Source organism: Hylobates moloch, unplaced genomic scaffold, assembly GCF_009828535.3.
Source record: "Hylobates moloch isolate HMO894 unplaced genomic scaffold, HMol_V3 SCAFFOLD_1, whole genome shotgun sequence".
In the NCBI taxonomy this organism is placed as follows: domain Eukaryota; kingdom Metazoa; phylum Chordata; class Mammalia; order Primates; family Hylobatidae; genus Hylobates; species Hylobates moloch.
The window spans coordinates 116,321,896-116,347,715 of NW_026652276.1; positions in this window are offsets into that span (position 1 = coordinate 116,321,896).

Here is a 25,820-nt window from a genome sequence, read left to right on the forward strand (position 1 = left end):
TATAAATTGGAAGATGATTTGAATAATTAATTTTCCATATACCTATATGGTAAACTTACAACAACAACAAAAATTCTCAAAAATATGTAGTAAAATAATTCATTAGTAATCTAAAGTTCTCTATTTTAGAAAATATTCATTCATTGCAAAATAAAGCAATAAAGAAAAATATTTGAGAAATATACAAAACAAACAGTAAAATGGCAGACATAAATAGAATTATACCAATTATAATATTAAATGTGAGCAGATTAAAATCCTGTCAAGAGGTAGAGATTGTCAGACTGGATTAAAACAAGAGATCCCAATATACGCTGTCTAGAGAAGGCACATTTGAGATGCAAGGATACTAATGGATTGAAAGTAAAAAGATGACAAAAAATATCATGCAAAGAGCAATCATAAGAACACTGAACTCATTATACTCATAACACACAATATAAACTATTAAAAAAGTGAATAGGATTTTAAAAATTTATATTGTAGTAATAAGGGGGTCAATGCTTTAGGAAGACATAGGTATTACAATCATATATACACTGATATGAGCTAAATTGTTTCCTCTATATAGATGCTGAAATCCTAACCTCTGAATATGACCTCATTAGGAAATAGGTTCTTTGCAGGTGGTCAAGTTAAGATAAAATCAGATGAGCCTTAATTCACTATGACTGATGTCCTTGTAAAAATAAGAAATTTGAGTAGAGGGAGACATACACACAGGGAGAGTACCATGTGATTATGAGGGCAGAGATTAGCCAAGGAATGCCAAAGACTGCCACTAAACCACCAGAAGCTGGAAACAAGGCATAGAACAGACTTCCTCTCATAGCCCTTGAAGGGGCCATCCCTGCTGACACCTCAACCTCAGACTTTTAGCTTCCAGGACTATAAGACGATAAATTTATGTTGTTCAAGGCACTCAGTTTGTGTTACTTGGTTACGGCAGCCCTAGAAAATTAATACATGAACTAATAAAAAAGCATAATAACATGAAGCAAAAATTGACAAAAGAGGAGCATCAGCAAAAAAGCAGTGGAGACAGTGCAATCTTTCATTTCCCCACAGAAACATCACACAACTAAGAGAAACTGTCAGAATAAACTTTGCCAAAACTCTGGAAAATGGTCAAAAGATTACAACAACCAAGTGAAAGCAGACTCAAGAAAAAGACAACTTGAAAACTTTATGATATTTTTAACTTGCCTTTGCCCCAGCAAACTGGCAGTTTTGAAGTGTTAGAAGCCCATGTTCCCAGTGTGGAACACTGGTCCATGGCTCCAAAGGAACAAGAGAAGATCTTACCCGCAAATTATTATGTATGTCTGTTCTGACTGGTCTGGGAGATACCTAAAGGACAAATGAAAGGCTTTTTTTGCTGTGTTGCTAGAATACAGATCAGATAAGGAATGGACATTATTAAGAAACTCTTCAAGGAGACCTAACAAACTACAGATGCTTAGGGCAAAAATTAGAATTTGCACATATAGTAGATCACCTTCAGCACAGGAAGAAAAGTTAGAGAAGAGTATTTGGAAAACTAAGACATTCAAAATTATTCATGTACATGGGAGAGTCTAGAAAGTCACATGTATGCATAGGTTAAGCCACATGCTGACAAATGTCATAAGAAGACCCTACATTTTACCTTGGCTGATCCCTCCCCTCAGTGCAAGCTCTGTGCAAGAGTGAACTTGAACTTCACTCAGTGCAAGAGTGAACACACACCTTGTGCCAGCTTCAAAGAACCCAGCACAAAGCCAGTCTGCATGGCCTAGAGACATATTTTGCTGGATAATGATTACTTGTTTTTCTTTTTGTTTTTGTTGAGTTTGCCTGTGTTTGCTTAGTTCCTGGCATACAAGAAAATCACTGTCAAAATATTAGCTTAACATTTGTTAAGGAAACAAAAAGACTTCAGTGACCACACCTTATAAAGCAAACAGTTTTGTAAAATCACTTTGGAAAATTTCACTAAAAAAAAAACCTTAACAATATAATAAGTAAATAAAATTTAAAACCACAAAACATTAATGTGTTTGTAGGGGAGGGTCTGATTTACAGAGTAACCACATAGTAATTATAATTATTATAATGTCCAGTTTTCAAAAAAGTTATGAGGCATACCAAGAATGGGAAAGTATGGCTCATTCAAAGGAACAAAATAAATTGACAGAAAATATCTCTAAGGAAACCCAGACATCAAACTTACTAGACAAAGACTTTAAAACAACTCTCTTAATTATACTCACATGTCAAAAGGAAAACATAAACAAAGAAATAAAGGAATCAGAAAAAAATACTAAAAAGTAAGAATATCAACAAAGAGATAACAGAAGTCTGGAGTTGAAAACTACAATGATAAAAATTTAAAAATCACCAGAGGGATTCAAGAGTATATTTGCACACACAGAAGAAGTCATGAGCTAGAAGATAAGAAAATGGAAAATATTGACTCTGAGAAACAGAAAGAATAACAAATAAAAAATGAACAGAGACTAAGGAATCTGTGGGACATCATCAAATAGACCAACATTCATATTCTAAAAGGATAAATTATGTTGTTAAAAACGTTACAATTCTTTCTTCCTCCCTCCCCCTCCTTCTCCTTTTTACTTTTCTTCCTCTTCCTTTCTCGTCTTCTTTCTCTCTTTCATTATCCCTTTCGCTCTGTTTCTCTCTTCCTTTCTCTTTTTTCTTTTCTTTCAATTTTCTCAATTACTAAGAGATGTTTAAATACCCTTACCGCATTAGTAGATATGGTTATTTGTCCCTTTAGTTCTCTTTTGAGATTTATAGTTACTCTAAGTAAAGAGATAACCCAAACATAAGCCTCACAAACAGGCTTACATACCATTCTTAATTTGGTCCTGTAATTCTTCATTGCTATATTAACTTTCTGACACTTTTAAGGATGTTTTATAACAAATTGTTTAGTTTTTTCCAATGGAATGTTTATTCTGAGTTATCTAATTCATATTAAGTATATAGGGAGTTTAATATAAAATTATTAAACTAATATTTGTGAAAGAATGTATTTGTCCATTTAACTAATATGTTAATCCTCAAACTGTTACTGGGCAGCTGAGCATACAGCAATAAAAATAACATAATTTTTATGTGCACAATATTTATGGAATACATTACTGAAACAAATAATTTAGTTAATAACATGACAAAGAACAGAAATTGTGTACACTATAGAGCATGGTAATGGAATAATGAATGATTAAAATTATTAATATTAGGTAGAAAATGAAGCATATCTTTGAGAGCAGAACTCAAGGAAGCAAGCAATTAGCCTTAGGAGGAAAGAGTTACTGGTGGATAAAGGAGAAACTGAAAAATTTACAAGTCAAGACTTTTTGAGCAAAAACAAAAATATGACTATTACTCACAATTCAGTACAGTGAAAAAACAGTTGAAGAGATATCTTGGAACTAAACCATGTTGTAGAAGAGCATGTAGGGTTTTGATAACCATGAGATTATTTTGAATTAATTTTAAATGCGATAGGAATATATGAGATAGTTTCACCAGAGAATAACATGATTGTGTTTGCATTTCAAATGGGTGTATCTGGTGCACTGCGTAGAATAAATAGGTTATGTGGGCAAATAAATTGGGAGGCTATTGTAATCCAGAGAAAAAAGTGGTGACTTAGGTGAGAATGCTGTTAGTATGAGTGGTATTAGTGGTGAGAAGTCGTTAGGCCATGGATGTATGTCATAGGACTGGCCAAGAGAACTGCAGCTAAATTGGAGTGTAGGGAGTGAAATGGAGAACTCAAAGATGACTCTCAGCACTGGAAGGTGACAGCTGTCACTGAAGCATGCTGATGCCTCTTATTAAGAGAGTTACTTGGGAATGGCAAGATCAAAACTTCTCAAATTTATGAAAAATATTGTTTTCAGAACGAATGACTTTGGGATCAGAAAGCCGTCATTCTAATTGATGGTTCCATGACTACACAGGCTCACCCTCACAAGAACAAAATTAAATCATCACAAAGGTGCTTCCTGATAATTCTAGAGTGGAGAATTACTGTAACATCTTTCTGATTTTAGGAGAGGTAGCAGTTCCCTTTTTAGCCTAAATGCTATTTTTTTTAAAGCTCAGCCAAGAGACTCCATTATAATTTTCAAAAATTGTGTAACTTAACTTCTCATATTAAATACCACTATGCTTAAATTAGTCAAAACATTTTCCCCATCTGCAACTCTATCTTTTCATTGCAATCATTTTCACAAAAGTGACTGCAGCTAACAGACCCTAAAGGTGAAAATCTAGGGTAGGTTATCTGATCTAGTTAGTTTTGAAGACAGGATCTAGAGATTATTTAATATGAAATAGGTCACCTGAAATGAACTGTTTACTGAAAACAGCTTGGATCAGCCCAGTTTTCTACCACTGAACCATGCATTTGGTTTAAAAAACACAACAACTCTGGGGAACATTGGCTGCTTCCAACTGTGTTGAAGATGTTAAAGAAAAGAGCATAAAATTATAAATGATCATCTGAGGTCTTTATAGTCTCTGCTCAAGAGACTAGAGTGTTCCATTCTTAACAAAACACCCAAACATCTTAATAATTGGGCAAACTCTAAATATCAGAGAGATAATTTTATCTTGAAGATTGTTAAATTGTAATGGTGATTCACTACCTTGCCATGTCTCTGAGTCAAAAATTAGATCTTTGTTTAGGAATCAATGGTACTCTGCAACTTGGAAATAGGAAGATTTTAGAAGACTCAAACATTGACTTTCTTGTGTGCAAAAAAAGAAGTATTGAGATAAGACAAATCTTTCTTTGCAAGAATACCTCTAATGCTCATACACCACCTCCCCTAATGTTAATATAGTTTCCAGATCACTAACCAGTGTCAGAGAGCAGCCTATGCAACTACAAATTCAAAAAATGTTGAACACAGGGTCAAGCCAAGAATGAGAAGTCTTAGTTAATTAAGTATGCTTTTTTCCCCAAATTCATATTAACAAAAACATATGGATATGTCAGAGAATGCATTCTAAGTTCACTCAACCTAGGAGGGAGATACATACTTTTAAATTAAGAGCTGAAGCATTCTCTTCCTAACAAAATAGCAAGTAAAATGAAATATCACATCACAGGAGGGATTTAACAAATTAGTGTCAACACCAAAACCTTAAAATAGGCAGGGAAAATGCAGATTCACAATTAACTCTTCTACTTTTTTTGTTCAGAGAAGAGACGGTTCTGAGAGAATGACAGTGAATTAACGTCAGGTGGATTAGTTGGTGCTTTCAATTGCTGCTTCTGATGAACTCCTTTAGCTAGAATAAATTTATGAGGATTTTGGCATGTGGTATTAGATATGGTTATTAATTTTTTCCTCTAATTTGCATTGTTCAATGTGGTAAATACTAGCTGTATATGGCTACTTGAATTCAAATTAATTACAATGAAATATACTTAAATATTCAATTTTTTAGTCACTGTTGGTTCATTATTTAATATCTTCAGCTAAGATTTTCCATCTGAATATACTAAGAAGTGGCTTAGTTAACTGGTTGTCCACAAATATTGAAGCTGTTGTTAATTCCAGATATATTGTCTGCAAATAGAATATTCATGAACTTCCTCCTGAAATCAGCAGCCTAGGGATAATTTTCTAAATTGAATACAAGTTGGAAATCTATACTCTTTAAGTTTTTGAAATATTAGCTCCCCAGGGAAGAAAATCAAATTCATAAGAAGATATGTTAGGACAATTTAACTCAAAACGTTCAAAACTGAAATGACATATTCTACATGTTATGAAACCACCCCCTAACAACCTAAAGCAAAACAGTGATTGACCTTAAAGATCTGCCTTTTCCTCATTCCCCAGCCAATCAGTTTTCAAATCTTGCATTTTATTTTGAAAAGTCATTATCCCCCAGTCTCTTGTTTCTAGACTTGGCACATATCTAAGTTTGTTACCTCTATCTACTGACTTTCCTCTCTTCAGGCAGTATCTATGCCTGCCAAATGTGAACATACAAAAAACAACTCAGAATGGCTGCTTATTAGTTAACACCCTCAAGCTAACATCTGGGTTCTTAGCTGCACTGAGTAAAGCCTACTTACATCTTTTTTTGCCTTCTGCTGCACTTTTCCTTCCACATCACGATCCAGCAATGCCAAGCTTGTGGGCCTTCTACTCCATTTCCACTATTTTCTGTCTGTTCAAACTCGACTCTGAAATATATGCTCACTTTAATCCCCCTAACTGGCCCCTAGCCAGCTCTAATGATCCAGCTCCAGTGTTCGGGGGAGAGGCTGCTGTGTCACCAGGGCCCTCTTCAGCCAGACAAACTTTCACATTTCCAGTGTCCACAGTGAATGGACACAGGAAGACCCACATACCATGTAACTAAAATAAAGATTAATCGAGTTGATAAACTGCTAAATAAAAAGTGTTTTGCCCTACTAGAATGGCAAAAAATAGCTATATATTAACAAATTGAAAACTAGATACAAAGCTATATTTATGTGACCTCTAATTGCTGAAATATCAAGGGCTGTTATTGCCATTGGGTGTTCTGTTATGGGCAGGAGAGGTTTGGATGAATAAAATAAACTTGATTAATAAAATAAACTTATATAATGTGTTTGATTAATAAAATGTAGTTAAAATATATTATAAATGTAACCAAATAATTATTTGTTTAATAAAATAAACAGATAATTCATACATTTATATGTTTCCTACATATAATTTGTTTCTTCTACTTCCACTGTAACAACATTACAAATTATGTAATTTTTATCGTGATGTTTACATTATATGTTCTATTGAAAGTAACGGTCAAACTGATTAAAAATATAAATATATTCAAAATGTACAAAATTTGAATTCTTTTTTTTTTTTTTTTTGAGACAGAGTCTCACTCTGTCGCCCAGGCTGGAGTGCAGTTGTGCCATCTCAGCTCACTGCAAGCTCCACCTCCTGGGTTCACACCATTCTCCTGCCTCAGCCTCCTGAGTAGCTGGGACTACAGGCGCCTGCCACCACGCCTGGCTAATTTTTTGTATTTTTTCGTGGAGACAGGTTTTCACCATGTTAACCAGAATGGTCTCGATTTCCTGACTTTGTGATCCGCCTGCCTTGGCCTCCGAAAGTGCTGGGATTACAGGCGTGAGCCACCGCGCCCAGCCTGAATTTATTAAAATACTGTTATTAAACACAAAACCTTCTATATAGGCTTTCAGTTATTTTTATTCTAATATTCAAAATGGCTTCTTATAGTAAAAAGGCAAAGGTGAATTATAACTAACAAATACTTAAAATGTATTTGTTAAATTGTTAAAAATGTATTTGTTAAATTACACAATTGTAGAGCTAAATTGTGTAATTTTTGATACTTTGAGTAGATCTAATTAAATGTTTCATAAAAATAATAATATATACATTCAAGGTCAATGTGGAGACTCATGTGAGCAATCAATAGGATGCTTCAAGCATGTTACATGCAGAACTAAATCTATGCAAATTTAATGATGACAGAGGTTGTATAGTATTCCAAACTACTCTTCAGACACCATATGTCACTGCCATAATGAGCACACTAACTTCTCAGTACCTTAACACCCACAGTTTGGAAAAGGTGGAGAACCATGAAGATGGATGCTGTACACTACTGAGAAAAGGGAATTCAATATGTAAGATTTGATTACGTTTATATGATTTATAAAAAAAAAGATTTAAAAAGTTAAATAATGCATCTTTTGTAGTAACTAAACACTCCTGTCACTCAAACCTCAAGATTCTCACTCTGCCCACTTCAAATAAACTTGACGTATGCGGGCTTTGTTCATTATTGCTTGTTGAACAGGAGTTCTTGCCAGCATCTGTCTCTGCTGGCACAGGCGCAACACACAAGCTTTAATGGCATTACTTTTCTCTTGAGTTCAAAGGACAAGAAATGTTGGAGAAGTATAAGAAGCATGTGCCTGTGGACTGATTGCTGTTATTCACAGGAGGGAATGTTTGTGGTATAAATCACGCTGAGGCAGAGCCAGTTAACCCTGCATTTTAACCAGTTCCTTAATGCAGAATACACTTAATGCAGAAACAGGGCCACAAGCCATCTGCAACCCTAAGGCCCAGGTCCTGCCTGACTCTCCTTTGCTTAGTGACAGCCTGGTGCAAAGCTTATGTTGAATAAAAGAAGTCTGGGTCAGGAAAAAGCCAGTTTGACTCTCAATAAACAAACTCTCAAGAATAGCTTTCAGACAAACCTTAGCAATGAGTACCTTGGAATGTACTCATTGTGAATGATTCATTATGGAAAGACAGGGTTATTTTTAGCTAGACAAAAGTGGAATGTCCTGAGAGGTAAGTAAAAAGTGGTGGTAATTAAGCTCTACAACTAAGAAAAGCAGAACAGAGTGATAATATTTATCAAAGAGTGTAATTTAGGAAAAAAACTAAAATCACAGAAAGAGCAGCTAAAATAAATTTTTGTTTTGTTTTATGATTTTTGAGTTAAATGCTAGTTCTAACTCAGAGAAGACAGATTTTTTAAAATTTACGTGAAAGGCAATCAAGAACAACATTTTAACTAAGCTACTATATATTTTGTTTAAAAATCCTATAATTTGATTTTAACAGCAAAATATATGTTGCTTGTTGAAATAAAATATCAAAAAGTTTTGTGTCTGTGTGTGCATATATATACACACATATATGTATGTGTGTGTGCGTGTATGTGTGTGTGTGTGTGTGTGTTAGTCCATTTGTGCTGCTATAACAAAATTCCACAAACTAGGTAATTTACAAACAGCAGAAATGTATTTCCCTGAGTTCTGAAGGCTCGAAAGTCTTAGGTCAAGGAGCCAACAGGTTTAATGTCTCTGGAGGGCCTAACCTCTATTTTCAAGATTATGCCTTGCTGCTGCATCCTTCCGAGGGGACAGAAGCGATAAATTCACATGGTGGAAGGGATGAAAGGAGGGAACTCACCCCATCCTGCTTTTTATAAGGTTTCTAATTTCATCCATGAAACTGTACCCTCGTGATTTAATCACCTCCTAAAGGCCTCACTTCTTAATAATACCAAATTGGCAATTAAGTTTCAACACATACACTTTGGGGGACATTCATACAACAGTAATATGATTATCTATTTAGTTATCTACCCATACTTTTGTATAAATTTTTATAAAAACTATTTTTAATGTATTTAGCATGCTTAGCAAGGTTTTTGCATAAATTTTTGTATAAATTTTATCAAGTACTGAACATTCCATTATCAATTTTAACAAGTGGAATATTTTAATTCAATTCCACACCCATGAAAATTTACTTCCAATATTTTACGACTATGTCTTGCATCTAATTTTTTTCAAATGTACTTTACTATTTTATTAAGGTAAATTTCTAGAAGCAAGATGACTTTGTCAAAAAGCATACATCTTATTAACCTTCTGTTAAATGTTGATTGCCATCCCCAAATATTAAACTAATTTAGGATCCCATCATTAGTGCATGAGACTATTCGGGGCTGTAATTGTTGATGTATTCATCTTCTAAGTGTGTGTAACCTTTCTTTTTGCACAGCCTGGAGCAGGAAATGACATGCAGGGAGGAAATAATCACATAGAAGTCTTTTGATTGCTTGAAGCAGTATAGTTGTAAACTCTCCTTTTGGACTATATGACAAACAAATAAACCTACCATCATTCTGTAAGGAGGGTCTTACCTTGTTTTCTTCCCTCTTTAGGCCATGATCATGGCTGCGCTTCTCTGGGAGTACATGTTTAGCCCGAATATATATGCATAATCCAAATAATTGGGAATAAACAAAAAAGGGAATTCTGACAAGGCAATAGTATTTGGGAATGTGTTCTTATATTTTACAACCTAAAACCTTGGATAAATATATTTACATGTACATCTATAAACACTGGGGTAGCTACCCCATTCCTGTTATTACCATCCTAGACCATGTCACCATCATCAACTACAGAGACAATTATAACTGGCACCTACCTATTCCCCCACTTCTTCCTTTGTCTAGTTGACACACATGCATGCACGCACGTGCACACGCACACACACACAGAGTCCTCTCCATGGCAGCCAGAGTGGCTCTTTTTAAACATGTACCCAATTGTATCACTTCTCTGCTTTACCTTCCAATGTGTTATCTTCTCATTTAGAATGAAAACCAAAGACCTTACATGAACCTCAAGATTCTTTTAAAAGTCTGCGTGTCTATTACCTTCCTGACTCCACCCCCTCAGTTTCCCTGTCACTCACTGGCCTCGTCTTCATTGGCCTCAACGTTTCTAAAACAGCTGAAGCACACAGCTGCCTCAGGACTTTTGCATTTTCTTTTCTTTCTGACTGTAATATTATTCCTCTCAGGAATCCACACTTCACTGCCTCACTTTCTTTAGGTCCCTTCTTAATTGTCATCTCACCAGACAGGCATTTCATTAAATGCACACACACAAGCACACAGAATTTCTTGCACTTTTAGAGTACTGACAGCCCCTTGATATGGTACAATTAAATATTTTCATTTGATGTCCCCATTATTCAACAAGATTTACACTGTCAGCAATGCTGGTAACGGAGGTTTATTTTCAAATTCTTGTGTTATTACTTGCAGATTGAGAAGCGAGCTTAAAAAATAAATTATTTACTGTCAGAAATATAAATGACATTATGCTTTTTTAATAATATAATTAATTATCCTTACTTTCTCCACACATCAAGAGTTGTTAATTTTGCTCATTTGAGCCTAAGTCTCTGTACTTAGGTAAGAAATGATTATTTAACTGGTAGAATGCTTTTCTTGAAACATTAAGAAATGGACACTGACACTGATCGTTGTTTGGTGATAATGTGTTTTAGCAAAATGACCCCATTTTATCTTCACAACAGTCTTTTGGGGTAGATCCCACTTATGGTTAAACTGAGAATCCTAGAGTTGAAATGAGTCAGAAGACACAGAAAGCAAAAGTGGCTCAAATGCGTATTAAAAAAAAAAATTCTAAATCTGTTCCTACTGTTACATCACTAGTTTTACAGGAAGGAAAGTATTTTTTTCCCACATGCTCTCCTCTCCCCCAACTTCCAGATACAAGCATAATTTCCACCTATTTCTACCCATGCTCCTCTCTGCTACTGTTTTTTGGGCTGCTGACATATTCAAAATACTACTGAAGTCTTAAAGAACAAATAAATTTGTGCCCTGCTATGACATATTTTTATGATATAAAATCTCACTAATATTACCACACCAGGAAAACTAATTTAAACACATACAATGTTTCTTCATCTCTTTTTTCCAGAAGCTCTAAGCCTTTCAAAGAGCACACATATTTTAGAATTTTGTTTATTGGTTTGAGGAATGATGTCTACCATGAAATTTAAGTTATAATCAGTCAATCTTCTAGTTGTTTTTCGAGCACAGTGTATAGAATTGTAATTCCATTTTCTTTATTTCTGCAGGTTCTTGTCTCAAATAGTCTCATCTATTTATACACATCCTTCTGAATCCTACTAATCTTTAGGGGTTGTTTCAATAAATCCATAAAATCATGAATGTTGAAAGTATGCATTGAGCTCCCCAATCTGAGAAAGCATGTATTAATTCCCCTAATATTTATATTATGTATACATACACAGTTAAATTATTCCTATATATGTGTAATATTTTATATATACATAGTTATAGAACACCATTAGTACTATTTATAGTGTTATATATACATATATACATACACTCTATATAATACTATATATAAATATATATTAAATATAATATTATACACACACAATTATATAATAAACACCAAGGCAGCCCATAAACAGAATTACAAATGTTAAATTGTGACATTTTTAAATTCCAATAGATTGTAAGGAAATAAGAGATTATAGGTATGTGTAATGCCTTTCTGTATTCTTCTTCATTCTTAATTTCAGTCCACTGTGGTAAACTTTATTTTGAGATCATTATTTTTACCTCCTAGAAATTCAGAAATACAGTGTTATGAGTCTATATAACATAAATATTGTTATATTTATACAAAATGTGATATATCACCAAAACACAGATAGCACTATGCTGTGTCATTATTAAATTTCCTTAAATGATGCTACAGTATACATATAATTCTGAAATATTTTTAAATAATCATTATACTTTCAAGAATTATGATTGAGAAACACATGTAGACCTAGTTTGTAATTTCATACTAATATAAAATTTAACAGTTTGTATGCGAGTTGCTGTTGTGCTCTAGCCCAGATTATGTTGTCAAGCATCTGAATGTTAGCCAATTTGATATGATAGAAATATCTCAGTGCAGTTCAAGGTCATAGATATATTCATCTTAAAATTCTTGCCACATGGATCTTCAAAATGGCCCTACTAATTTACAGTCCTCTCCAAAGTGCACATGAATTTCTATATCTCTGCATATCTCCCAAGTTATAAACATAAAATTGCTTTACATTTTGCATAAATTTGCATTTTCTCATTAGTAATTGGCCATTTGGTTTTCTTTCTTATAAATTATCCTATTGTGTAATATCATGTCATCATATTTTATGAATTATTTTTCTTGTTCAGTCATATATTTGCATCATTAATTAGTTCATAATTTTTTAGCTGTGTGAGGTAAGGATTAACTTGATTTTTCCTGGACAGATTAAACCTTCTCAGAAAAATTAAAATAAATTTAGGGATAAAAGAATTGCCTATCTTTTCCAGTGTTGTATGTTGCAACATCTGGTTAAAAAAATAAAAGTTCCATTGGTTTACTTGTCTATTTCTATGGCAGTTCCATTCTATTTTAATGATTCAGATACATAATGAGTTTTGTAATTTTACAGAGAAGATTTTTAATGGTGATATATTCAGACTAAATTTCAAATTTTTAATAACCATACTAGTTTTAACTTTGAGATATAAATTACCAAGAAAGTTGATCTATTATTTTCTCTGTTATCTATTTCTTGTTATTTTGAATATTAACCATTGTTTCTATGTGTTTGTAATTTGAGACTAAACTTAGGTTTGTTGTCAGAAGCCCTATGCTTATCATTTAAACTAGATATGTTGGCTCTAAATAATATATTATTGTTTTCCATTTGTGCATAAACAATTAATTTCTAGAGTATTGAAGGCATCAATCCTTGATAGGAGCATATTATTATACTCCTATTGGTCCAAAGCTTTGCATATACAAGTATTTAGTTATTGTATGTCTAGATACATTTCCTGTTCTTTAAATATCATAGTATTGTATCTTCATTATTTCATTTGATGTTCCTTGTATTTAAGTTCGGTTTGTATACAAGTGTTACTATATGAACATCTGAATGTAAACCTCTTTATTAATTGCAAAGTAAAGTGAACTGGTCTTGGATAGACAACACACATACTGTATATAGACATTGACATAAAGGAAAGAGTAGCATGAGCAACCATTCCAGCTAGAACAGGACTGGAACAACACTATGCTAAAGAATCGGAATTTCAAAATAAAGAAGTTGGTTTCCCAGGAATATTTAAAAAGAGTCTATTTTATTTAATCTATTTTATTTAAGTTGGGAATTGGTAGGAATAGTTAAAAAATTATGTTTTTCTTTCTTATGAATGAAACTCACACATAAGATTACTTTTGTTTGTTTTTTTTGTTTTTGAGATGGATTCTCACTCTGTTGCCAGGTTGGAGTGCAGTGGCATGATCTCGGCTCACTGCAACCTCCACCTGCTGGGTTCAAGCGATTCTCCTGCCTCAGCCTCCCAAGTAGCTGGGACTACAGGTGCATGCCACTACACCCAGATAATTTTTGTATTTTTCGTAGAGACAGGGTTTCACCATGTTAACCAGTATGGTCTCAATCTCTTGACCTCATAATCCTCCCACCTTGGCCTCCCAAAGTGCTGAGATTACAGGCATGAGCCACCGCGCCTGGCTAAGATTACTTTTAATAGACTATTTTAGTTTTCTTTTTCATCATCTGTCATTCATCTAGTGATGTCTCACAAAATTTGTTAATGACAGCCAGATAAAAAAAGTCCAAATCCCTTGGTCTGATATTTCAGGATCTGTACACTTCATCTTCTAACACCATTTCCACATACAATTTAGATTTCCACCTCAAACTCTCCTGGGGCAAAATGTTAAGCTGCTGTTCATCTGTTGATAGAGAGGTGTTCTAGAGGGTAAATATTGGTTCACTTTGTCACCTCAGAGTGCAACACGCTCTGGTGAGGAATAAGGTATAGCTCAACACCCAGAAAGTCTCATAAGGTGGTTATGCTGCCACCTCTAAAATGGTGGTTACTTGGGCATGTCCACCAGCATGACTAGAGGTGCGTCTGTCCGAATAGAGGTCCTGCATTCTTCCCCATTCTTTGCCAAAGTTAAGCTCAGCTCTCCTCTGGAGACCTTTGATTGCTTGCTGTCAAGCCATGGACAGTTCATTGCCTCACAGTAAACAGGGCATGCGAACAATTAGAGTCTCTCCAACAGAACTGGAGCTAGTCTAGGAATCCAGAAGGCAGGGGGCACAAAGCTGATGACCACCTGACTGCACCCTTGGCTGCGGAACATTCCTTTTTCCTTTGCCTGCCTGGCAATATCACATGAGGATGTCTGGGTGAGAGTAGGCGGAAGCTAGTGGCTAAGACGGTCCTACGAAGTTTCTCTTATCACACACTTGAACACACACTAACCACATACTTTTTTTCCAGATGAACCAAGCATTTTCCATCTTGTCTGTGCTATTTTATTTTATTTTATTTATTTTTGAGGTGGAGTCCTGCTCTGTTGCCCAGGCTGGAGTGCAGTGGCATGATCTCCGCTCACTGTAACCTCTGCCTCCCGAGTTCAAACAATTCTCCTGCCTCAGCCTCCCCAGTACCTGGGATTACAGGCACATGCTACCACCCGGCTAATTTTTTTTTTTATTTATTTTTAGTAGAGATGGGGTTTCACCATGTTGGCCAGGCTGGTCTCAAACTCCTGACTCAAATGATCTGCTCGCCTTGGCCTCCCAAAGTGCTGGGATTACAGGCGTGAGCCACGATGCCCATTCATTTGTGCTTATTTTATAAACATCCTTACTACTATATATTCTCAAATTCCAAAATAATGAATTGCCACCAGCAGTTAGTTCTCTACTTGATGATCTCATAATAAGAGTATTTATACACCTCTTCCTTTCAGAGATTTGAGGATTTTAAGGGAAAGAAATGACAACATGTGGTGTCAGAGGATAATATTTTTAAAATGATAAAATCATGCCTCTTATATGAATGTATAATAAATATATGTAAATATATTTCATCGGTTTCATTTTAACGAGAGAACCAGTAAGATATTAATGTGGCAAAAGGGAATTCAAAACACACACACATATATAACAAAGATGAACCTAAGGAAAGTATGCTAAATGAAAACAGGCCAGTCACAAAGAAACAAATGCTGTATGATCCCAGTTATATCACGTACATAGAGTAGTGACATTCGTAGAGACAGAAAGTAGAATGGTGGTGCTCAGGGCTGGGGGAGAGGAGAATGAGTTGGTATGTTTCATGGCTATGGAGTTTCAGTTTTGCAAGACAAAAAGGGTTCTGGAGATTGGTTGCATGACAAAACAAGGTGAATGTACTTCACGTTACTGAACTGCAGACTTAAAAGTGGTTTAGAAGGGCCGGGCACGGTGGCTCACGCCTGGAATCCCAGCACTTTGGGAGGCCGAGGTGGGTGGATCACAAGGTCAGGAGATCGATACCATCCTGGCTAACACAGTGAAACCCCGTCTGTACTAAAAACACAAAAAATTAGCCGGGCGTGGTGGCGGGAGCCTGCAGTCCCAGCTACTCGGGAGGCTGAGACAGGAGAATGGCGTGAACCCGGGAGGCGGAGCTTGCAGTGAGCCGAGATTGTGCCACTGCACTCCAGCCCGGGCGACAGAGCAAGACTCCGTCTCAAAAAAAAAAAAAAAAAGTCAATATGGTACATTTTATGTTATGTATAAATTCCCACAATTAAAAAGAAAACACATGTAGATAATTGAGGATGGTGAAATAAATTCATATCTAGATATCTGTAAAGTAGCTCCACAAAATCCAAGGTGCATACTGCTTTAGAATTAGATAATTGGTAGGCTGTACCTGAACAAGAATTGGCAAGCTTTTTCCAAAATGGCCAGATAGTGTTTTAGGCTCTGTAGACCAGAAGGTCTCTATTGTAATGACTCAGCTGAGCTGTTGAAGCGCTAAAGCAGCCGTAGGCAATATGAAAAAAAAAAAAAAAGAAAAAAGAAAAAGGGTGTGGCTGTGTTCCAATAAAACTATTTGCAAAAGCAGGCATCTGGCCTACAGGCTGTAGTTTGCACGAAACCAAACCTGGCATTCCCTAGGACACTTTGTTTCTTTTTGGCTATTTCAAAGCGTCTTGCAATCTTTCCTGAAAGTCTCCCACCTGTTGTGATTTTAATATTCTCAAAGAAAGAAATATTCAAAATCACATGGAGAGCTGGCCTCACTAGGCACGACCTGGTTATTTACATAGGGACAAGTAATAATTAACCATGTAGGCCACCTTGAGTTTGCTTTGCAAGTCTAAAACTGTGCAATGTTGAGCCACTACTGATGCTGTAGGTCTATCTTCCACCTGGAAGTTTTCAAAAGGAAACTTTGGATGTTTAAATGCTTCTGTTATTTTGCATCTCAAAACTAAAAATCAAGCCCCAGAAATGTTCTTCATCATAATTAATCTATGGTCATCATAAATTTGGGAGAAGTCTTAATTTCTTGAGGACCCCAATTTTCCTAAAGCTCACGGCCTGACCCTTTTTTATACCTGTGAGGCTAAGAACCAGACTTGTTTTTCTGGAAGTTCTTTGTAGGCATCAGTTCCATAAGTAACATCAATCCTTGTCCCTCAAAAGTGGCTGGTTCTATCTCATTAAATGAGATATCAAAGATGACACTGCAGATGAGACCTACATAATTGATTATCCATACATTCCATAAAAAGAAAATATTCTTATTGGGCCCATGCAAATAACCACTTTGCCATAAAAAGTAGAGAGACTTAGTAAAAGTTTCTGAATTCCGAGGCATGAGTGAGGAATAAGACTCATTTTTAAATCTGTCATTTTATTTCACAAAAGTATCATCTACTAAATTGCTGGGGATTATCTATTAAGAAAAAAGAGAAGGAGCTTCCTCGTATACTAAGAAAATAGACTACTAAGACAACATAAACAACCTTGCAAACAAATAACTGTACTAAAATTTATTTCCCTCATTACCTCTTTCAGACCCGTGTAATGAGTTCTTAGTTCACTGGACCCTGGGTTGCTGTCTACTAAAAAACAGTCCTGTTTATCCGGACTCAGTCCACCGCTATAATGTGAAATTTTCTAAGCACATCAGCTTCAAATGATTCATCTATTCTTCTTTTTTATTTTGGAAACAGAGTCTCGCTCTGTCGCCCAGGCTGGAGTACAGTGGCATGATCTTGTGTGACCGCAACCTCTGCCTCCCAAGCTCAAGCTATTCTCCTGCCTCAGCTTCCAGAGTAGCTGGGATTACAGGCACGTGCCACTACTGCCTGGCTAATTTTGGTATTTTTAGTAGAGATGGGGTTTCACCATGTTGGCCAGGCTGGTCTTGAACTTCTGACCTCAAATGATCCACCTGCCTCTGCCTCCCAAAGTGCTGGGATTACAGACATGAGCCCAGCCTGTTCTTTGAAGGGCTAGTAATTTAAAGCAGCTGGCACTATAATTTTTTTTTCCTGGGACTCTAGCATGGTAATTGTTTACTAAGACACAACATCTGGCCTCTAACTCACAAGAGAGCATTCCAGCAAGCATTAGAGAAAGGGGGTAAAAAGCACAGACAAAACAAAGCAAGACTATTTTACTCTGCCAGCATCTTAATGGAGGTGATTAATTTAATAACTTACAATAGTAAAGTGAGGACAAGCACAGTATTCTATTGGGCCACAGAATATAACCGTTTCTTGACAGTTTTGAGCAGTGTTTCCCTTAGGGCAAAACATGTTATAAGTGGTGAAGATGTGAAGATTTGGGGAATTCTCTAGGGACTGCCCACAAAGCAATTTCTGAAATATTCATGCTAACAAAATGTTGTCTACAGATGATTAGGGAGGGCTGAGCATCTCTTCAAATAGATAATTTTTATATATCTCTTACAGTAGTAACATATCAAAAAACAACACTTAGTATTTCTATTATCTTTATTTTATGTTGTGAAAGAATAAAACTTTGTGATTTTTCAGGAACCCTACAGGGAATCTCAAAGATAGTTTTATATAAAAGGTATCCAAAAGTTATTATTTTTATTATTAATATTATTATTAGGATACGACAATGTGCTTATTACAATCTGAATTGTCAGACGACATGTGAGCAATTGGCTAAGGGTCATGGGTGTTAGAGAAGAAATTATCCTGACAAGTATTTAATTGATGTGATAATAAACATTCAAAAACAAACGTTGAAATCAGATGAGGCCGAGGCCCTGCCTGGCACTCCACAGGACAGCTGGTTACTTGTTTCTGTTTCAAAACCTTTCAAAATGAAAATACAGCTAAGGAATTTACAGTAAAGGTGAAATAAAGTTTGGAAAATAAAATAGATTCAGGGCCAGTATCATTAAATATCTGTTAGTGATAGTTCTTAAATATATGTATTTCTTTCCTCCTTAGCCCAGTACCATACAATGAAAATATGTGAACCACGAATGTAACCTTAAATTTCTAATAAGAATGTTTCTAAAAGTAAAAAGAAACAGGAGAAATCAACTTTTCATATATTTTTTAAAACTTTACCCCATATATACAAAATAGAATAATTTCAACATGTAATCACATAAAAGTCTTAAGATATTTTACATGTTTTATACTTCAGCACAATGCAACACTTGGTCTCTATAAACATTACATAAAATGTGCAGGTGCAAAGTAGACCCACATACCCAACTTGTCCCAGAGATAGTTAGAAGTTTCCTCATAACTAAATTGCATATTAGTTTTAAAATTCAAACTAATTAAAGTTTTTAAAAATCCATCCTGCCACACTACCCACCTTGCAGCCGCTCAGAAACCACGTGGGCGGGCCGCTACCACACTGCAGCAGCGCAAAGCTGCCTGAACTTCCCTACTCTGTTCCTCTCCCTGTGCTTCCCCAGCTGAAGGCAGGAGCCAGTTTCATTAGTCTAAGAAGGAAGATGTGGTTGTGGAAGGTGTGCAGTGGGAGAGGCATGGGAGAGAGGAAGGAAGAAACAAAATAATTGTCTAATCCATTTTAGAAAAAGTATGAAAAGCCAAACTTCTTTTCAAAATAACACAAATCAAATAATGGTGAGGACTTTTGAAAGGTGGGGGTAAATAGGCATTTGCACACGTGTGCACATGTTCACACTCTTGTGGGACTGCGTACATATACCCTGCAGCTGTGTGCAGCCGTCTATACATGGGAGTGAGTAGAGTTGGAGCTGAATCCTGGCTTGCCCCATTCTAACCACCTGACCTTGGGTAAGTTCATTGCACTTACCTGAGCTCAGAATTCTCATCTGTAAAGTGAGGACAATCACATTTATCACCCGTGTTCACTGTGACAATTAAATGTGATAGATAGGTAACCTGGCTACGTAAACTGTAAATTCCTGCACGTTTATGTCAATGACCTTATCAGCTCCTCCTTCAGCTTTGGTGTCCTGTGAATATACAAAGCCTTGAAACAAAGGGGCACTTCCTCTCTCCTTCAGCCTTAGCACTGATCTCTTGCCTCTTCCAGCAGGATCAGGGATTCCATGCAGGTCCACTTACCCCTTCTGGAGAGATGCGTAATTTCAGGATGCTTCAAAGACAATAAGGCCAGTAGAAAAATTACACCAGTTACAGATTTGACTGTTACTTCAGGCACCAGCTAATGGGGTTTCATAAATATCTCTCAAAGCTTTAAGAGCCTCTTAGGAAGCAGAGTTTTGGCTGCTCTTACAGAGAGGCAGTTGATGTAGTGGAAAGCGCACTGCACAAGGAAGTCACTGGGAGCCCCTGGTCTGGTCCTTGTTCATGATTTACTTTGAGATTTAGGTCAAAGCCCTTCACCTCCCTGGGCTGCAGTTTTTGTTCATGTTTTGGTGGTGATATTTGTGTTCATTTGCATATTAATGGCAATAATAGCTTCTATAACTCTTAAAAATAATATGAAAATCAGGTAAGATGGCACTTATGGAAATATGTTACCTGTTTGTAAAGCCGTTGGCAGGAGAAAAAAATTTTTGTTTTTAGTAATGTCAGAGAGCACTAGGGAATCCACTGTGTCCCCAAATCAGACCACCTTTTCTAGGACACAACAGAGTTGGGGGGCAGAAGGAGAATTACAGTTGTACAGAATAAGTCAGCATAGGGCTTCCCTCCATACAAGGCTCACAGTCAGCCGCTCACTGCTGTCAACCGCTGTCACTGCTGTCAAACGCACTTCAACAGCAAGTGGACTTCTACTGAAAATGGAAAGCTTTACTGCTAAAAATGGAATGCTTTAGCACTCTTTTTTCTTTTCAAAAGCAAAAGTTTATCTATTAAAATGTGACTTTTACAGAAGTTCATCAGTGATAATCATTAAAGTTTTCTTAATTGTACTTTTAATTAGATCACAGAGATTATTTTAAATATTTCCTTTGATTATGTGTTGAGTACTGTGACTTGTTGCCTTGTAGAAACAGCAGAATCGACATTTACTTCCTTAGTTTCTTTAAAGCATTCAGATAAGGATTATTTCATTAGTTTTGTCTAAATGATGTTTCAGATCTAGGCCCTCAAGTTAAAAAAACAATTTGTAATAGACTGCATTATTTAGCCTATTCATTTAGACAAATTAAATTAATCCCAATATATAGAAAAAGCTCTAAAAATCCGTAATTATGAACAACAAAAATCTCTTTATCTTTTTCTTTGAAAAGATGATGACATTAAGAAAAATATATAACTGATACTCAGAATAAAAGTGAGTTCTTGTCAATCTGTAGTGAGTTTGCCAAGGGAAACGTCAATTACATGCTGTTTTTTATCTTTAGATGTTTGCTTCATTATCTGCATAATCAATTATTTATTCCGTAGCACAAACGAATTAGCTTTTCATAAGTAAACTATCTTGAAGTTGTAATATACTTCTAATGGTAATGTGATTATATCAAACAAGTCAAACCTGAACATGAGGGTGAAAATGGGAGGTTTTGCATTAAATGATGGACAATTACAAGTCTGTGAAATCAGCTATCATATTGCTGAGACACATTAAAGCAAGTGGCATAACTGACTTTGACTGGTAAAGTGAAATGTAGAAAACACTGTTCAATCTGTTTTGCTGGATTTTGACTTGCAAGTGAATTGTTAATGGTTAAATCAAGAGACATTCTGGGTTCAAGTTTTCACCCAAAATCTTTGAGTCAAAAATATTTGAACTTAAAATCTGCATTTAAAAATAAATGGCATGAAATACATACACATTTGCAAAATGTGAGAAATAATTCTTTTAAGGTACCTAAAAATATTACATAGAAACCTTCCTACATCAGAAACTACACGTGCATATTATATAGAGAAACTTAAAACTTAATAGTTAAGGGAGAATATACATGATTACATAAATATTGGAATAGTCTTTCTATGTTATCATTTATTATAAAAATGTAATAGAAATGAAATCATATGATAGGCACATGAATTTGTATATTTGTCTTAATTAAACACAACATAAGAATACCTTCCCTTATACTCAGAAGGCTGCAAAATAGAGCTACTTTTCTTGAGTTCTGTTTTCATGTGACAGTGATGCCTCTCTGTTTTGCCTGCACAGGGACTGGCTGTCCTTGTGGATTCATTTGTTTGGGTTTTTCCCCCATGTGGTTGGGAAGGATTCCCCTATATGATAGGGATCTGCTTGTCATGAGTAGGTAAGTTAGGACAACTTATACGAATTTCATTGCTCTAGGTAGGAAACCTTATTCCAGGACAATGCTTAGGGTCTTCTTTGCTCTTCTGTGCCTTGGTTTCAATGACACCAAACCCATAGCAGCAGCCCCGCCTCTCATCACCCCCTAAACAACTAATAATTCTGGACAATATCATTTGTACTTAATTTCCACAACACAAAGATTTATTTGTGAGGCAGAGAAGCTAACAGGCTTTGCAACTATCAAAACACAAATTTTAAAAGTTGTATCTGAACTCTAAAATTACCTGTAAGACAGAATTCTTTAGCCCATTCCATTCAGCTTCCTGCCAGAGAACTGGACAAGTAACTGTCATCTCAAAATCGATGTTATGATGCTTCCATGTCCGGTCTCAGGTATCCCAGTTGGTTAACATGAAGTTAGTTCAAATCACATTTCTCCCTATAGGTAGGGGGATGTTAGGAATACATGGAACTCAAAGATCGTATGGCCCTCCTGGTTATCTTAGTGTTCATCTTTCAAGATTCTGAAATTCTTTCCAAGAAAAATATATTTGTATTATACTGATACATCTTTAATTCTCTAGGTCAATGATACCAGCCATAAATATTTCTCATCTAGTTCACTAATAATTTACTTTCATGTGGACAATTGGTAAGATATAGAAAGAGAGCAGGAGGAAGAGGGGGAAAGGAAGGAAGAAAGGAAGAATGAAGGGCTCAAGGGGAGAAAGAAAGAAGACCAAGAGAGAAAGGAGGGAGGCGAAGAGGGAGGGAGGAGAGAGAGAGAGACAGAAGCAGAGGAATGTGTTGTTGCCAGATTTGTCATGTAGAATAGAATGCACTGGTATTTCCTGTTGCAGCCAAGAATGGCAGCTGGCCCTATTCTCTTTAGGGATGTAGATGCAAGTTCCTTCCACAGCACATAATCTCTACAGCTCTCCACTCTGTCATCCCTGTGGATTTGGTCAGCCCCTGTCTTGGCAGAGTTCTTAATGCCAAATGTAAGCATGTGCTTAATTTGTCTCTGAAAACCCTTTGCTCCAGCACAGCTATGTGCCAAAACAAATTGGCCGAGATCCTTCACATAGGCCAATTTTTCTATGTATGCCAGTCATATTTATTGTGGCCCTTATATGCGCTTGCGATGACTGCACATGCTGGGGACACAGCAGGAATCAGTCTCTCTTCTCATGGAGTTTTCATTCTAGTTGACGCATATGTCTCTGCATGGTTTTTGCCAATATTGTTTCTGTGTAATAGAAAGTTTATCGATGTCAGGGACTCTGCCTGAATAATCAGATTTACCTCATGCACAAGGACTAATCTGGAATTTTTAAAGCCAATCAATATTTTATGCAGAGCTTTTTTTGCCAGCATCTGTGCTAACCTTTTTACAAGCCAAGTTATTTACAACTCAGTACCAGTATTTATTACCTTCCTCATTTTATAGAATAGGAAGGTGATTCAGAGACACATTAAGAAACTTGCTAAAGAGGAAAGAGAAATTCAGAGGCAGCTGACTCAACCTATGCTTTGGACTCATGCACTAGATGTGACCACCACCCGGTTCACAGGTCATTTTCAGCTACTCTTTCATTCATTATTTTCTCTGTGGTCATTTGATAGGTATATTTTTATTTCTCTGCGTTCTTTTTAACAATTTCATCTCATTGCTCTAGTGCAAGCAAACAGGATTAGCAAGAAGAAAGTGTGGGGTCCCATTCAACTGCAAGCAGGGCGTTGCCCCAAATGTCCAGCCTCTCTTAGGCCTCTACTTCCCAATTGGTGAGAACGAGTCTGTTGACGGGATGATTTTTTGGAGGAGTCCTGGGAAGAGGCGGAGCATGAGGCGCATCTTTATGTAAATACAAACTATGGCTATTTCTGCATGGATTAAACGTACTTTCTCAGTTTCTTTTAAAGTCAAAGACCCTTGAGCTTATCAATTAGAAAGCATCTAGAGTTCTGCCAGGTCACGTGACTAAACACAGGCTATGATCACCCCCATATACAATGTGTGTTGGTCGTATCTCTGCATACTGAGCAGACATATTCTTTCTATAGGCAGATGTGTCATGTCTAAATATATGTTCTCAGGATATCACTTACAACTTTCTCACTTTTTAAATTTTTGTTAGAGTTATACTGGAGGAAAACAGGAACCAATCCTAAGTGATTATTGAGCCTACTTAGAGAGATAAAATAATATAATCTAAATTTTGAACCAAAATAATAGTAAAGGACTTATAAAAAATAGATAATATTCTCAATCAGAGACCTTATTCTCAGAAACACTCACATTTAATTTCAATATTACATAGAATAATAGTTAAATACTATAAATAAATGTCTTGTGCTCAGATATAACTATTTTCTACACTGAGCTTTTTTTTTTTTTCCTTAGTTCTTTAGCCAAATTGGCTAAACTGTGACTAAACTCTACTTTGTTTTACCTTTCCTTTTCAGCTTTCCATCCATCATATTTTACAAGCATTATGTTTTACACTGTCGATGTTTCTCTCTGCCTTTCTGGAGTCCACACGGGCCACATGATGCATGACGTAATGGGAAACTGTTTCGTTAAGATGTTCTGCACATTACACCATCATAAGAATTACATAATTCCTACTATACATAATGGCCTAGAGGGTTTATGTTTGTCTTCTGTGAAACACGATATTCGAGATACAGCTCTAAGTTAACAGTCTGGGCTGGTTGGAGAAGAATAAGTTTGCTCAAAGATTAAGAAATGCTAAACAGGCTGAAATAAATAGAGAAAGGGGGAGAAATGGGCAAGCATGGAAGAGAGGGAGAAAGGGAGAGAGGCTGCTACTCAGGAGCTGCTGTATAGAAAGAACAGAAGACAGTGCATTGCCAGTTGTATTTTAGTAGGCACAATAAAAATAATTAGAAAAGATAAATTGAAGCTATTTTTAATGTAAAAGCTAAACAAGATTGGTGGAATATTAATTCAAATATAATTATATTGAGAGAATTATATTGGTGGATGTCACTTATTTTAAAATAAATACTGTATTAGGGGAAGAGGGTAATTAGAAGAGTTAGTGAAGATAAATACCAGGATATTATTTCACCATGCAGTTCTCACATTGAAAATGTTCATATTTTTTCATTGTATTAAAAATTAAGTATATTTATCAGCTGTAAATCAATATAGAAAGAAAATAATAATGCTATGGTAATTAAAATAAAGTTAAGCTAATTAAGGACAATGCTAATAGGCTGGACACAGTGGCTCATGGCTGTAGTCCCAGCATTTTCAGTGGTCGAGATGGGCGGATCACTTGAGGACAGGAGTATGAGACCAGCCTAGCCAACATGGTGAAACCCTGTCTCTACTAAAAATACCAAAAAATTAGCCAGGCATGGTGGTGCATGCCTGTAATCCCAGCTACTCAGGATGCTGAGGCACAAGAATTGTTTGAACCCAGGAGCCAGAGGTTGCAGTGAGCCGAGATGGCACCACTGCATTCCAGCCTGGGCGACAGAGTGAGACTCTGTCTTAATAATAATAATAATAATAATAATAATAATAATATCCTTCATCCATTTTCCCCTCTCAGGTGCTAAATTTGCTTTTTGTTTCATTGAGAAAACAGAAGCAATGACAGGAGGATCTTCACAGCACCCCCTTCCCCTTGCCCCTGCAGGTGTTCAGGTGTACCTGCCAGGTGCCTCCTCCTGCCCACCTGCTTGTCTGGAGATACTACTTACACTCCCATCTAGACCCAGCCTCTGCATTGCACCTGCGAGGTCACATTCTATCTCCCCAACTCAGAGACATTGCCCCAAAGTCGATAGTTTTCTCTC